We start from the raw sequence: 17261 nt of genomic DNA, 5'->3' as shown, positions 1-17261 counted from the left end.
TTCTTTCACCTTGAGAAATGCTGAGCATGTTATTCCTTTCTGGTTTTCTAACTCCAGGTGTTTGCACATGTCATTATAATATTTTTACTTTATCTTCTCGAGCTGCCTTTTGAAATCTTCTGTTCAGCTCTTGTATTTCATCATTTCTTCCATTTGCTTTAAGTACTCGATGTTCAAGATCAAGTTTCAGAGTCTCTTCTGACATCCCTTTTGGTCTTTTCTTTCCTTCCTGTCTTTTTATTGACCTCTTGCTTTTTTCGTGATAATGTCCTTGATGTCATTTCATAACTCCTCTGGTCTTTGGTCATTAGTGTTCAGTTTGTCAAATCTATTCTTGAGATGGTCTCCAAATTCAGGCAGAATATACTCAAGGTCATATTTTGGCTCTTGTGGACTGTTTTAATTTTTACTAAAAAAAATTTAACTGTTAAATTCTTTAAATGTTCTTCAGCTTCAACTTGAACTTGCAAATGAGCAATTGATGGTCTGTTCTGCAGTTGGCACCTGTTGTTCTGACTGATGATATTGAGTTTTTCTATTGTCTATTTCTACAAATGTAGTTGATTTGATGGAAACACTGGTGGAGTAGTTGTTAAGAGCTATGGCTACTAACCAAAAGGTCAGCAGTTCAGATCCATCAGGCGCTCCTTAGAAACCCTATGGGGTAGTTCTACTCTGTCCTTTAGGGTCGGTATGAGTCGGAATCAATGGCAGTGGGTTTTTTTTTTTAGTTGATTTGATTCCTGTGTTTTCTATCTTGTGAGGTCCATGTGCATAGTTGCAGTTTACTGTTGTTGAAAACAGTATTTGCAATGAAGACGTCGTTGGTCTTGCAAACTTCTGTCATGCAATCTCCAACATTATTTCTGTCACCAAGGCCATATTTTCCAAACTACTGATTCTTCTTTGTTCCTATCTTTTGAATTCTAATCACCAGTAATTATGAACACATCTTGATTGTATGTGTGATCAATTTCCGACTGCCGAAGTTGGTAAAAATCTTCAGTTTCCTCATCTTGGCCTTAGTAGTTGATTCGTAAATTTGAATAATAGTTGTATTAACTGGTCTTCCTTGTAGGCTTATGGATATCATCCTATTGCTGACAGGGTTGTACTTCAGGATTGATCTTGAAATGTTCTTTTTGACCATGAATGTGATGTCATCCGTCTTTAATTTGTCGTTCCTGGCATAGGAGACCATATGATTGTCTGATTAAAAATGATCAATACTAGTCCCTTTCAGCTTTGTAATGCCTAGGATATTAATCTTTATACATGTCATTTCATTTTCAACGACTTTCAACTTTCCTTGATTCATACTTCTTACGTTCCACATTCCTATTATTAATGGATGTTTGCAGCTGTTTCTTCTCTTTTTAAGTCGTGCCACATCAGCAAATGAAAGTCACGAAAGCTTGACTCCATCCCCGTCATTAAGGTTGACTCTGCGTTGAGGAGGTAGCCCTTCCCCAGTTGTATTTTGAGTACCTTCCCATCTGAGAGGCTCATCTTCCAGCACTATATCAGAAAATGTTCTGTTGCTATTCACAAGTTTTTGTGCTGCCAAATTTTTTCAGAAGTAGACTGCCAACTCCTTCTTCCTAGTCTGTCTGAGTCTGGAAGCTTAGCTGAAACCTGTCTACCAAAGGTGACCCTCGCTGGTATTTGAAATACTGGTGGCAAAACTTCCAGTATCACTATAGCACACAAGCCACCACAGTAGGACAAACTGACAGATGTGTGGTAACCACCCCTGGTAACCACTAATAAATTTTGATCTCTATACATTGCCTTTTTTTTTTGTCTTTTTATATAAGTGAGGTCATACTATATTTGTCCTTTTGTGATTGACTATTTCTCTCAGCATAATGTCTTCCTGCTCCATCCATATTGCAGCCTGTATCAAGACTTCATTTATCCCACTGGTTGAGTAGTGTTCCATTGTATGTAGGTACCACATTTTGTTTATCCATTCATCTGTCGATGGTCATTTAGGTTGTTTCCATCTTTTGGCTACTGTGAATACTGCCGCAATGAACATTGGTGTACAAGTCTCTGTTTGAGTCTCTGCTTTTGAATTTTGTGGGTATATACCTAGGAGTGGAATTGCTGGGTCATATGGTCATTCTATTTTTAGTTTTTTGAGGAACTGTCACACAGTTTTCCACACTGGCTGTACCATTTTGCATTCCCACCAGCAATAGGTAAGTGTTTCAACTTCTCCACGTCCTCGCCAACATTTGTTATTTTGTTTGTTTTTTTTTTTAATCTTAGCCTTCCTAGTGGGAGTAAAATGCTATCTCACTGTGGTTTTGATTTGCATGTCTCTGATGGCGAATGATGCTGAGCATCTTTTCATGTGTTTGGTGGCCATTTGAATGTCCTCTTTGGGTAAATGTTCAAGTCCTTTGTCCATTTTATGATTGGGTTGTCTTTTTTCATTCTAGGGCAAAATTCCTATTCATCTCTGAACCTGTGAAATCTAAACTACAAGTTATCTATTCCTAAAGTGCAATGGTGGAACAGGCACGAAGTAGACATTTTCATTACAAATGGGAGAAACTGGAGGGAAAGAAGGCACAACAGACACTAAGCCCATTGCTGTTGTGTCAACTCCAACTATAGTGACTCTATAGGACAGAGTAGAACTGCCCCCTTTAGTTTCCAAGGAATAACTGGAGGATTCAAACTGCCAACCTTTTGGTAAGCAGCCACGCTTTTAACCACTACACCAGCAGCGTTCCGCTAATGGGCACTAAGCAAGTCCAAAATCTAGCAGAACAATTTATATTAACTCTCAAGGCTTGAAAATAATCCTGTGTTCTTCGGGACCATCTGGGCAATGCCCCACCCTCCAGACTCTGGGTGTTGGCCATGGTCTCTGGAATCTGGTTGGAGGCCGCTCGGCCCTGGGCTTCAGCTCTGCCTTCCAGGTCCACTGGGATGGCAACTCTGCTCCCTTGGCTTTGGGCAATCCCATTCTCCTTTTCCATTGGATTGGTGACCCCACCCCCTCAGCCCCAGGAGGCCCTGTTCTTCTGCCCCTCTGTCATGGCAGCCCTGCCCCCTCAGCTTTGGGCAGCGGTGCTATCCCTCTGGCTCTTGTGAAAGGCAGCCCCACACTCCCAGACCAAGCTGGTGAAGATCTGACTCTTTTAAACCTAGGAGGCCGCAACTCCAACCTTTGAAACTGATGCAACCCTGCTTCCCGTGCGCCTTCCAACAGTTTTGCTGATCTCCAAACTGCTTCAGGGATGGGGGACAGGAGATGTAGCTCCTTTGGTCTCTTTCCTACCTACAGAATTCCAAGAGGCAGATAGCGTTCTTTCCTTTTGTTCTTCCCCTGTCCCCTTCAGTCTAAGCTGATGGGTTTTATGCTGTGGTAGTGGTTAGACCTGTCACAGGCTTAATCCCTTTAACAAAAGATTGTATAGGCACATACTTGGCGAAAATTCTAGGACATGTGTCCTTGATTTGTACAACACAATTTTCCAAATCTTTAAGTTTTGTTTTCATTTTGAACAGTTCACTTTAAAGTCCATTTCTTTTCTCTTGCACTTTACTATAAAAGGCAAGGGGAAACCACACAGCCCCTTTAAGATGTTGTTTAGAAATCTCATCAGCCAGATATACAAGTTCATCACTTACGAATTCTACCTTCCACCAAACATTTGAACATAATTCAGATGAGTCGTTTGCCATTGCATAAAAACATCGTCCTTCCTCCATTGTGCAATTGGATGTTTATTGTATTCTTTTAAAGCCTCACCAGAAGCACATTTAATGTCCACGTCTCTATCAACATTCTTTTGTTGGCACTATAGGTATTCTGTAAGGCCGTAGTAGTAATGAGCTCAAGCATAACAACGATTGTCAGGGTGGCGCAGGACCGGGCAGTGTTTCGTTCTGTTGTGCATAGGGTTGCTATGAGTCGGAACCAACTCGACGGCATCTAACAACAACAACACAACAAGGCGTTAGAGACTTTCCCTATAGCTCACCCCACTGCCTTCTTAGCCCTTACCAGAATTACCTTTGACGTCCATAATTTTACCAACAGTCTCTTCAAGGCAATGTAAGCTTTTACTATCAGCCATCTTAAAACTCTTCCAGCCTCTATCCATTACCCAATTCCAAAACCACTTCCACATTTTAGGTATTTGTTAGAGCAGCACTCCCACTTCTTCGTACCAATTCTGTCTTAGTTATCTAGTGCTACTCTAGTAGAAATACCACAAATGGTGGCTTTAACAAACAAAAGTTTATTTTCTCACAGTTTAGGAGGCAAGAAGTCCGAATTCAGGGTGTCAGCTCTAGGGGAAGGCTTTCTTTCTCTGTCAGCTCTGAAGGAAGGTCCTTGTCGCTTTGAGCTTCTACTCCTGGGTGATCTTCATGTGGCTTCACTTTCTTCCCCCATTTATGTTTACTTGATTGCTTGTTTAAAATCTTTTATATCTCAAAAAGAGATTGACTCAAGACACACCCTACACTAGCCCTGTCTCATTAACATTACAAAGACAACCATTCCCAAATGGAATTATAACCACAGGCATGTTATTATTCAGCCATAAAAAGGAACAAGGTACAGATATATGGTCGTGGTTGTTGTTAGGTGCTGTCTAGTTGGTTCTGACTCATTGCTACCCTATGTACAACAGAATGAAACACTGCTCAGCCCTGTGTCATCCTCATAATCTTTGGTTATGCTTGAGCCCATTGTTGCAGCCACTGAGTCAATCTCATTGAGGGTCTTCCTCTTTTTCTCCGACCCTCTACTTAACCAAGCATGATATCCTTCTCCAGGGATGTCCCTCCTGAAAAAAATGTCCAAAGTATATGAGATGAAGTTTCTAAGGAGCATTCTAGCTTTCCTGGAAAAGGACAGCATGGTTGGTAAAGCAGAAAGTGAGCAAAGAAGAGGACGACCTTCCACAAGATGTATTTAACACAGTGGCTGTGCAATAATGGCCTGAAACAGAGCAATGATTGTGAGGATTACATAGGAACCAGGCAGTGTTTCATTTTGTTGTACATAGGGTCACTATGAGTTGGAACCAACTCGATGGCATGTAACAAGTACAACAACCATGTATCTGTACCTTGTTCGTTTTTATGGCTGAATAATAATATACTGTAGGGAATTTATCGCATTTTTAAAGCCCATTCATCAGTTGGTGGACATTTGTATTGTTTATATTTTTTGGCTGTGATGAGTAATACTACTACAGACATTCAGGTACAAGTTTTTGTGTGGACCTATGTTTTCAACTTTCTTGAGTATATAAGAATGGAAGTTTCTATTTCTTATTTATAACTGCCCCCTCCCCATTCCCTATATGTTACCATTTTATTTACAGTCAATGCTCATTAAATTTATCCACAGTTGACCAGAGTCCTTGCATACGATTTTTTTCTTGCTCTTGCTCCCATTTCTTTCTTCTAGGTATAATCCCTTTCTTACCAAGCTCTGCCTGTAGATGCTAAACTGCCTCAGTTTATTTCTGAAAAGTCTTGATTTTGTCCATCCTCTTGAATAAGAGAATTTTAAGTAGACAGTTATTTTTCTTAAGCACCTTGAAAATAATATTCCATTATATTTTGGTCTCTACTGTGCCATCTGTGTTTTCCTTTAGAGAAATTCTGTCTTTTTTTCCCCCAGCTGCTTTTAACATCTTTTTTCCTTGATGTCCCACAATGTACTACAGTAAGTCTAGGAATGCATTTCTTTTTATTTATGCTGCTTCAAACTCATTGAGATTCACTGAATATGTAGAGACATGTCTTTAATTAATTCAGAAAACTTCTAAGCATAGTGTCTTAAAATGTCACTTCTATCCTATCCTTTATATTCTCTCTTTCCTCTTTCTGTACTTATCTTGGACTTTTTCATTTTATCTGTCATATCTCTTAGTTTCTTTTTCTTATTTTTCATATTTCCTTCACCTCTTTGGACTCCTTCTGGTAAACTTTCTTAGCACTACATTGCGGGTCTCTAATAATTTCTTCAGTAATTCTTAATTTGCTATTTAATCCATCTATTAAACATTTTAGGGGGAAAATATTTCTATTGATTTTTTTCAATAACTTTAATTTCTAAAAGATTTGCTTATTATTCAAATTCTCCTATTCTGTTTTCAGTGTCATGTTCTTTTCTCATAATTTCTATTCTTTTTTAAAAAAATCTCTTAAATAATTTTAAACGTACTTATTTCATAATCTATTTCAGATTGTTCTGTTACACCAAGTTCTTGAGGGACTAATCCGTCTAAATGAATTGGGTTCACACTCTTTTCTAACATGATTTTATTCACTAACTACTTTCTGCCAGTTGCCATCAGTCAGCTCTGACCCATAATGACCCCATGTGTTTCAGAGTTGAACTGTGCTCCACAGGGTTTTCAATGGGTGTGATCTTTCAGGAGCAGACCACCAGGTGTCTGTTCTGAAGCGCCTCTGGGTGGACTCACACCTTCAGGCTTTCAGTTAGCAGTCGAGTGTGTTAACCATTTTAATTACCCAGGAACTCCTTTTTCACTAAAGATATGTCTGAATATTTACATGTGAATGTATTTCTACTAAGTGCTTTTATTTACTTTATTGCGCTTTAAGTGAAAGTTTACAGGGCAAATTAGATTCTCATTCAAATATTTATACACAAATTGTTTTGTGACATTGGCTGCAATCCCTGCAATGTGCCAGCACTCTCTCCTTTCCCTTTACACCCCAGGTTCCCCGTGTGCATTCCTCTAGCGTTCCTTTCCCTTCCTGCTTTCTCATCTTGGCTTTTGGACAGGTGTTGCCCATTTGGTCTCGTATACTTGATTGAACTAAGAAGTATGCTCCTCATTTGTGTTATTGTTTTATAGGCCTGTCTACTCTTTGGCTGAAAGGTGGACTTCAGGAGTGGCTTCGGTTCTGAGTTAGTGAGGTGTTTGGAGGTCACAGTCTTAGGAGTTCCTCCAGTCTCTGTCAGACCAGTAAGTTTGGTCTTTTTTGTGCATTTGAATTTTGTTCTACATTTTTCTTCTGCTCTGTCCCAGACCCTCAGTTCTGATTCCTGTCAGAGCTGTCGGTGGTGGTAGCTGGGCACCATCTAGTTCTTCTGGGCTCAAGCTGGTGGAGGCCGTGATTCATGTGGTCCATTAGTCCTCTGGACTAATATTTTCATTGTGTCTTTGGTTTTCTTCATTCTTCTCTGCTCCAAATGGGATGGGCCCATAGATGTATCTTAGATGGCTACATGAAAGCTTTTAATATTCCAGACACTACTCACCAAAGTAGGATGTAGAGCATTTTCTTTATGAACTATGATATATCAGCTGACCTAGATGTCCCCCAAAACTGGGGTCCCCATCCCTCAGTCCCAGTAACTCGGTCCCTCGAGGTGTTTGGATTTGTCTAGGAACCTTCTATGACTTTCCCTTGGTCAAGTTGTGCTGACGTCCCCTATATTGTGTGTTGTCTTTCCCCTCATGAAGGTTAACACTTGTCCACTATCTAGTTAGTGATTTTCCTTCCCTATGCTTTCCCTCCCTTGTAACCATCAAAGATTGTATTTTTCTGTGTGAAAACGTTTTTGGGTTTTTTTTTTTTTAATTTTTTTTATTGTACTTTAGATGGTTTACAGAGCAAACAAGTTTCTCATTAAACAATTAATACAAGTATTGTTTTGTGACATTGGTTGCCAACCCTGCTACATGTCAACACTCTCCCCTTCTTGACCTTGGGTTCCCCATTACCAGTTTCCTGTCTCCTCCTGCCTTCTCGTCCTTGCCCCTGGGCTGGTGTGCCCATTTAGCCTCATTTTGTGTTATGGGCCTGTCTAATCTTTGGCTGAAGGGTGAATCTCAGGAGTGACTTCATTTCTGAGCTGTAAGGATGTCCGGGGGCCATACTTTGAGGGTTTCTCCAGTCTCTGTCAGACCAGTAAGTCTGGTTTTGTGTGTGTGTGTGTGTGAGCTAGAATTTTGTTCTACATTTTCCTCCAGCTCTGTCCAGGCCCTCTATTGTGATCCCTGTCAGAGCAGTCGGTGATAGTAGCTGGTCACAATCTAGTTGTGCTGGATGTAATCTGAGGGACTCAGGTACTTGTGGTCTGTTAGTACTTAGGGCTAATCTTTCCCTTGTGTCTTTGGTTATCTTTTTTCTCTCTTGCTTCAGAGGGGGTGAGGCCAGTGGGGTATCTTAGATTGCTGCTCACAAGCTTTTAGACCCCAGACGTCACTCACCAAAGTGGAATGTAGAACATTTTCTTTATAAACAATGTTATGCCAGTTGAGCTAGATGTTCCCTGAGACCATGGTCCCCAGAGCCCTCAGCCCAATAATTTGGTCCTGCAGGGAGTTTGGATGTGTCAATGGAACTTCCATGACCTTGCCGTGGACAGATTGTGCTGGCTTTCCCAGTATTGTGTACTGTCTTACCCTTCACCAGAGTTACCACTTATCTATTGTCTATTTAGTGTTTTTTCCCTTCCACTCTTTCCCTCCCTCGTAACCATCAAGGATTGTTTCTTTTTTTGTGTAAAGATTCTCGTGAGTTTTTATAGTAGTGGTCTCATACAATATTTGTCCTTTTGTGATTAACTTATTTCACTCAGCATAATGCTCTCCAGATTCATCCATGTTGTGAGATGCTTTGCAGATTCATCATTGTTCTTTATTGTTGTGGTAGTATTCCAGTGTGTGTATGTACCATAGTTTGTTTATCCATTCATCTGTTGATGGGCATCTAGGTTGTTTCCATCTTTTTGCTATCATGAATAATGCTGCAATGAACATTGGTATGCATATGTCTATTTGTGCGACAGCTCTTATTTCTCTAGGATATATTCCTAGGAGTGGGATTGCTGGATCATATGGTATTTCTATTTATAGCTATTTAACCAAAAAGAAAAACCAATCCCACTGCTGTCGAGTCGATTCTGACCTATAGGACAGAGTAGAACTGCCCCCACAGAGTTTCCAAGGAGCACCTGGCGGATTCAAACTACCGACCTCTTGGTTAGCAGCCGTAGCATTTAACCGCTACACCACCAGGGTTTCCATAGCTGTTTAAGGAACTGCCATATCATTTTTCCATAGTGGCTGTACCATTTTACATTCCTACCAGCAGTGCATAAGAGTTCCAGTTTCCCTGCAACCTCTTCAACATTTATTTTCTGTTTTTTTTTAAATCAGTGCCAGTAATGTTGGTGTGAGATTTTATCTCACTGCAATTTTGATTTGCATTTCTCTAATGGCTAATGATCTCGAGCATTTCTACATGTGTTTGTTAGCCACCCGAATGTCTTCTTTGGTGAAACCTCTGTCTATATCCTTTGCCCATTTTTTAATTGGATTATTTGTCTTTTTGTTGTTGAGGTGTTGAAGTATTCTATAGATTTTCAAGATTAGACCTTTTTTGGATATGTCATAGCCAATTTTTTCCCCCAGTCTGTAGGTTCTCTTTTTACTTTTTTGGTGAAGTCTTGATGAGCATAAGTGTTTAATTTTTAGGAACTCCCTCTACATCGTATCCCATCATGGGGCTATAATGCTGTTTACTAAATTGTTGTTGAATATTTAAGTTTTTTTTTTTAAAAGTGTTTGTGATTATAAGAAATACAGACACATATGTCCTTTTAACTGAATCTTCGCCTGTATCCATGTTTATATTGCTGCAAGTAAAATAGCTGGGTAATGCAACATCTTTTCTGTTTGCTGACCAATTGAGTTGATTTCTTCTTGAATAATTATCAACCAGACTCCCTTTCCTAAATTCTTGTTCCCCAACATCTAAGGTCCAAAAGACATGAGTGTGTATTTATATATGTCTCTTCCCAGAGCTGTGGGTATCACCCTCTAATTTTCTCCCAGAGTTACTTAGAGACAGTCTCTAGCACAGCTTTCCTACTTAACTTCACCCTAACATGGTTAATATAGATTCTATGTGTCACACGTGTTCAGAGGTTTCAGTACGTGCAGCAAAGAGAAAGTGTTCTCTGTAATTACTTTTCAACATGAAAAAAAAAAAAAGAGTGCATATGCCTCACATTTATCTGCTCCATTTGCCAGTACCCACTCCCATCCTGACTCAGCGAACTTAATGAGATGAACAGGTGTTATTTCTTTAATCTTCATTAGAATCCTGTCAGGTTATAGCTTAATTTCGGGAGAACTGGAACTGGCTGAAGCATAGAACTGTGATGGTATGGACTAAAATTTATGGAAAAATATTCATCGAGCCTTCTGACTTCCAATTACAGTCTATCCATATTTTTCTAATACTATTTACATAATAGAGTGCTACATCAGATGCCTCCAAATGAAATTGGTGTATTCAAGTTTTTTTGTTCAAGTGTAAATTATGCAAAATATTGTTTTTATTCTTGCTTAAGAACATTGGAAAGAAATGTTATGCTATAGTTCCAAGAGATTATTAATTTTGTTTTTCATAATGGTGTTAAAATTATGTAAGAGTATGCCAATTTTTATAGATATGTATATTGAAGGATACGGGGGTGAAATGACATGAAGACTGAGATTTGCTTTAAAATTCAGGGGAGAGATGGGGAAGGACATATATATGGATAGTTGAAGCAAATATGGCAAAATTTGTTGAATTTGTGTGTTGGGATTAGTGTACTATTCTCATTCCATTTGACAGTTTCATAATTTAATAAAAATGTGGGTTTTGTTCTTAATGAGAGAGATGAATGAATGAATGAATGTCCTGTTGCGACTCTGGGTTAAAAAGAAAAAGTCAAAAGGAAACCTGTCTGATAAAGGGAGACACTTGGTTAAAATTTGCTTGTTATGAATTAGCTTCCTGCTGCCATCTAATGGCACATATTTGGGTATGTATGCATATATACATACCAAAAAAAAAACCAAACCCAGAGCCGTTCAGTTGATTCCGACTCATAGCGACCCTATAGGACAGAGTAGAACTGCCCCATAGAGGTTCCAGGGAGCGCCTGGCGGATTCGAATTGCCAACCCCTTGGTTAGCAGCCATAGCACTTAACCACTATGCCACCAGGGTTTCCTATATATACATAGATGCACACAAAACACACACACACACAGAATCTACATTGCTATAAGCCTGTGTCTGGGTTTTAATGAATTCTTACAATTTCATTGTTTTAGGATGTTAATACTGGAAGGGCTATTAGAGATTTTCATGGTTAATTTTAAATGTCAACTTCGTTAGGCTATGGTGCCCAGTTGTTTGGTCAAATACTAGTCTGATGTTGCTGTGGAGGTATTTATATGTGACTCCCATTTAAATCACTTGGCTTCAAGTAAAGCAGATTACCCTCCATAACGTGAATGGGCTTCATCCAATCAGTTGAAGGCCTTAAGAGCAAAACTGGAGGTTTCCTGAGGGAGGATTCTGCCCCCAGGCCATAAACAGATATTCTGCCAGAATTCCTTGCTCTTCCTTACTGCCTGACTATGGAGGTGGGACACAAGACTGCCAGAATTTCCAGCTTGTTGCCTGGCCTATGGATTTTGGTCTTTTCAACCCCCACAATCACCTGAGCCAATTCCTCAAAATAAATTTCTCTCTCTCTCTCCCTATATATATCTTTGTCTTGGAAGAAGTGCAGCCAGAATGCTCCTTAGAAGCAAGGATGGTGAGACTATGTCTCACATACTTTGGACATATCAGAAGGGATCAGTTTCTGGAGAAGGACATCATGCTTGGTAAAGTAAAGGGTCAGCAAAAAAGAAGAAGACCCTCAGCAAGATGAATTGACATAGTGGCTGTAACAATGGGCTTAAGCATAGCAACAATTATAAGAATGGTGCAGGACTGGGCAGTGTTTTGTTCTGTTGTGCACAGGGTCCCTGTGAGTGAGAACCAACTCAACGGTACCTAACAACACAACATACATATATATCTTACTGATTTTGTTTCTTGAGAGAATAGTGATTAACACCAAGATCATATAAGCTATCTTTTTCATTCTACTGCTAAGAAATTGAGTAAAACATATATATCTCCCCCTGTTAGGGATTGAATTGTGTCCCCCCCAAAATGTGTATCATCTTGGCTAGGCCATGATTCCCAGTATTGTGGGAATTTTATCATCTGATGTGATTTTCCTATGTGTTGTAAATCCTACCTCTATGGTGTTTATGAGGCAGAATTAGAGACATTCGTGTGAATGAGGCAGGACAAGATTAGATTGTCTTAAATCAATCTTTTTTGAGATATAAGAGAGAAGCTAGCAGAGAAACAGTGGGACCTCATACCACCAAGAAACAAGAGCCAGGAGAATAGCACATCCTTTGGACCTGGGATCCCTGTGCTGAGAAGCTCCTTGACTGGGGAAGATTGATGAAAAGGACCTTCCTCCAGAACAGAGAGAGAGAGAGAAAGCCTTCCCCTGGAGCTGGTACCCTGAATTTGGACTTCTAGACTCCTAAAATGTAAGAGAATAAATTTCTCTTTGTTAAAGCCACCCACTTATGGTATTTCTGGTATAGCAGCACTGGATAACTAAGACACCCCCGATAAGCATCTTTTTATCTCATCTCATTTTTAAGAGATTAAAAAAAAAACATGCAGATGTTGCTATAATTTTATACGTGAATCTGAGGCACAGAGAGGTTAAGTGACTTGGCTACTTTTGAAAAGCTAGCTCTGAAATGACCTCTTTCTTGAATCCAGGTCTTTTGACATCCAGCCCAGAACTGCTTCTGTTGTATTTCCTAGTTCTAGTCCTTAAAACATAGAATGAAAAGTTATTAACATTACTGAAATTTGAGTAGGGAAATTGAAACTATCTTATCAAAAAAAAATTAAGACCTAAATTTTAATTCTGATATCACAAATTTTGTTTACTGGCTCCAAAATACACAATGAATCTTCAAATTCAAAATTCAGTAGTGAAATGTTTAAACCTGGGTTCAGCAGTTCATATCATCCTTTATATTAAAAGTGAGATTTTATTTACAAGACATAGAGAGCTGGATGCCTTGTATATAGAATTATATAATTTTATAATTCAAAATCTATTTTTTCTAACCTGTATACCTATTTCTTTGACAAATTATCCTCATCTACTTCTCTAATCTTATTTCTGACTGCTCACCCTCTCTTGGCTGTAAACTAATCTCAATTTCCTAAGTATTCTAAGTGCTTCTCTTTGTCTTACTGCTCTTTCCTCTTCTTTGAATGATGCTGCTTCAAGACCAAGCTTGAATTCTACCTTCTCCACTTCCAGTGAAGTCTTCCTTAATAGCCTCCAACAAGAAGTTTTGCTCTTTTGAATCTTCTAACTGTTTTGCTTGTATTTTGTTCATGGAATATATCACATTCTGTGTAGTTATCTGTTGATCCTCCTCTTCTAGATTGTAAGATTTTTGAAGTCTGGTTCATTTTTGTGTAACTCATAGTGCCAGACACAGTGGCGTGAATAAATGTTTGATAGGATAGTCCACTTTATGGAGTAATGTCAGGAGTGAGGAATAGATCAGAGAAAACAAGTGTGGCTATCAAAAAGTCAGGGAAGATGCTGAGTCAGTTACTGAATAAACAAGCAGGTAGCATCATGTCAGAGAATCAGAAAGATGCCACAAGAGAGGTAAACACAAGGATTACAAGAGCATCTTAGAACCTAATGCTAGTGGGTTCAGGGATCCTTCAGGAGTTGAAGGGAGGGGGTAAGCATGAAAACAAAACCAAACGCCACTATCTATGGTATATTGCAATAGGGGCCAAATATCTCTGCAAGAGCTGCGCCCAGTTCAAGCATCTGTGCAACACAAGTACAGAATGTTAGAATCAAAAAACTAATTTCATGATAAGCTACTCCATTGCTTTATCCCAGGGAGCTTGCATCATTGTGAAGGTCAGGAATAGATTCATAAGTCCAGCCAATCTAGGACCCGCTTGGAGAGATAAGTGGAAATACTTGGCTAGAGTAGGGGAATGTAGGCTTGCACAGTCTCTGACAGCCAGACGATAACCTCAGCAAGTTTGTGCTTGTTTAATGGAAGGCCAGCCTTCAGACCAGATTCATTTGCTATTTAGTAGGTCAGAATACTGAAATGGACAATTAAAAAAAAAAAAAAAAAAAGAATAATTCACTATCTCTACCCTCAAAGTGCATACAGATTTGTGGGGAAATGAAATACATTCAGGAACAAATAGGCAAAAATTCAAATGTAAGATGACTATTGGAAAGTTCAAAGGAGAGCAATCATTATGGGCAAGAGTATGGAGAGAGATATTCTGAGAGAGGTAACCTCCAAGGCAATGTTAACTCAAAATGTGATCCTTGGGCTGGCACCATCAGCATCACCTGTGAGCTTGTTATAAATGCAAATTTTCCAGAACTTTCTAAATCAGAATCTCTGGGAGGTGGGGCCAAGGAACCTGTGTTTTAATATGCTCTCCTGATGATCAATTAGCATGGGTCATTTTTTTCACTTTCTTCATATGCCTTGTTTTTTTTTTTTTTGGCTGGGACATTTAGATATTATACTGTGGTAACTCTGGAGATTCACTTCTTCCGTTTCCCTATGGTTTGCTTTTTTTCATTTTTATGGTTTTTATTATTATTATTTTAAATTACTGAAAGCTGTAGTTTTCTGCTTCAACACCAGACTCCCTATCTAGGTCCACCTGTTGTGGCCACTTCACTACTGGTCTCCCTGCTTTGGGCGTGCTGGCTGTCACTGCTTCACGTCTAGACTCCCTGAGTGGGGGCACTGGTCACGCTGCTCCAGTACCAGACTCTCTGCCTTGGAGCACCTGGTGTGGCCCCTGCACTGCTATGCTCCCGTACTGGGGATGCTAACTGTGCTGCTCCATTACCAGACTCTCTGCCTTGGAGCACCTGGTGTGGCCCCTGCACTGCTATGCTCCCGTACTGGGGATGCTAACTGTGCTGCTCCAGCACCAGACTCTCCACCCGCAGTGCCAGCTGTGGCACTCCAGCATCTCTTGGTGATTCTTATGCATGTTAAAGTTTAAGAAGCACTGCCCTAAGGAATAGAAAGGAGAATAGAAATCAATACCAGGAAGTAGAAAAGGAGAAGAGGGAATTACAAATAGTAAGTGGTGAAGAAGGCTTCAATTAGAGAAAAGTGTAAGATAATGTTGGGAAGATTGTTGGGACCAAATTATGAAAGTATAACTTTCAATGCCTTTAGTCAGGAACTAGGAGTCCGTAGGAGTAAGAACAGGGCAAATAAGAAAGCAGCATACACCCCTGGCATGCCAGGCTAAGAAACTTGACTTCCAGTCCTTCTAGTCCATTCCAGGTGATCTCATCCAGCCAATTACAGCAGCAACTTGTAAGCCACCTTTGGTTTTCATGGAAATTCAAGTCCCTGTTTGTAATCTGGCCCAGCCATTGCTCATGCTGATGATTGTATTCCAGTGCTTCATCAAAATTGTCATGTTATCTCTGGACTTTTGTTAACTGAAGACCCAATCATATAATGGTGTATTTAAGGTGCAGTTTTAAACTAGGATTTACTGTAGTAGCTTTCTCCTGAAGCATGGTTGTTTAATTACACTCAATTGTATTTTTAAAATAACTCTAAAAAATTGTTGTCCTAAAAGTTTATTCTAAATTGTTCTCTAGTTGTTCTAAGTGTGTGCCAGCCTCATTTCCCAGACCATGTGCTTTTTGAAAGCAAAGGTCTTGCCATATGCTTGTTTTGAGTCCTCCAGCCAGTAGTGCTAGGAACTTGGGGACTTACTAATTAACAACAAATTATGGGGAAAATGGGATTTCCTGTAGTCATATGCTGTAGAGATTTGGTAGTAGCACACAGAAAGAACCCTAATTGTTTGAGCTATTACACCCCAAAGAATGGCTGAAGCAAAACTTCTTTTAAAATGGGGTTAAATGGGAAGGTGACAATTGAAATATTGAAAGATACTGCGAGGACAGACATTGTGTGAAATAGTGGAACCCTTAGAAGATACTCTAGAAGATGTCCAAGGAGGTCATAATCAAGACTAGAGACATTGAAGATGGGGTCTCACACAACAAAGAAGAGCAAGGATCAGGTCAAAAGGCAAGCACAGGAGGTTGTTCAAAGAATTCTGATAAAAGTAACATGGAGTTCAACCTGAAACCAGGAAGTGGAAGACCTCAGTATGTCCCCTACAACATCTGCCAACAACGTCTGCCTTTGTGTTAAAAGAAGGCTGGAGCAGGGATTAAGCTAAAGAATGGGGACCAGTTTCCTTTCTTTGTGCCCCAGTTCCCTTTGTATACACCCTCCATTCTGAGTCATCTCTGGTTCTCGGAGCTAAAATGTACAGCATTCATCCTGTAGAGAAGCACACGTTGCTTGGACACGGCCAAAGGATAACCAAGAGACCCCTAAACCAAAAAGCCAAACCCGTTGTCGTTGAGTCAATTCCGACTCATGGCCACCCTAGAGGTGACACTTAATGAGAATCAAGTGTATATAAAATAGCCTATGCAATCTTAGCCTAATGAGACCAAAATTGAATTTAACAACAATTTTATTTTTTTCTGTCATGAGGCAGAACTGTGATAGAAGAGTGACTCAGTGACAAGGTTTGAGACACTTAGGCCATAGTGATTGCAAGTGGTTGTGAGCGTTTCCCTCCTTGGGCCTTAGAAATGCAGCTCTGACTATAAAAGATTTCCTGGGAGCTTCTGCCACCTAGTGCCTAGTGAGAGGTCATGCCACCCACCCACTTGCCATTGCTTCTTTCCTGTGTGTATGCATATTGATTCAGTGTGAGAAAATGATACAGTCAGCAGGAGAGAGCTGAATGTAGCAGATATATAACAAATTCTGTGAAGATTAATGAAAGAGAAATTGGGAAAATATAGTTAAATAGACCCCAAAGTATGCACAAACCAACAAGTTTCCTTTCTTACCTTTTGCTTATTTCTCTCTGTCCCAACCTTTCCCTACAAGAAATGTGAAGCCAGTCCTTAAACTGTTCTTTCACTGGTCAGGCGCTTGTATTTTGTCCCTTTCTCCTATTCTATCCCTGTAGAGAATGTTCATTGAACTGTGGGAACAAAGCAGGTCTGATTGAAATTCTCTATAGAACTCAGTAGGTTATATATACTCTACACACATGCAGTCGCCATGAGTCGGAATGAATTCGATGGCAACTAAGAACGACAACAACAATATCCATGTTCTTTTTTTTTTTAAAGGGTTTTTATGATGATAGAATAGAAACTTTGGAATGTATAAACCAAAAAAACCAAACCCAGTGCCGTCGAGTCGATTCTGACTCATAGTGACCCTATAGGACAGA

Source organism: Elephas maximus, chromosome 24, assembly GCF_024166365.1.
Source record: "Elephas maximus indicus isolate mEleMax1 chromosome 24, mEleMax1 primary haplotype, whole genome shotgun sequence".
In the NCBI taxonomy this organism is placed as follows: domain Eukaryota; kingdom Metazoa; phylum Chordata; class Mammalia; order Proboscidea; family Elephantidae; genus Elephas; species Elephas maximus.
This window is presented reverse-complemented; position numbering follows the sequence as displayed.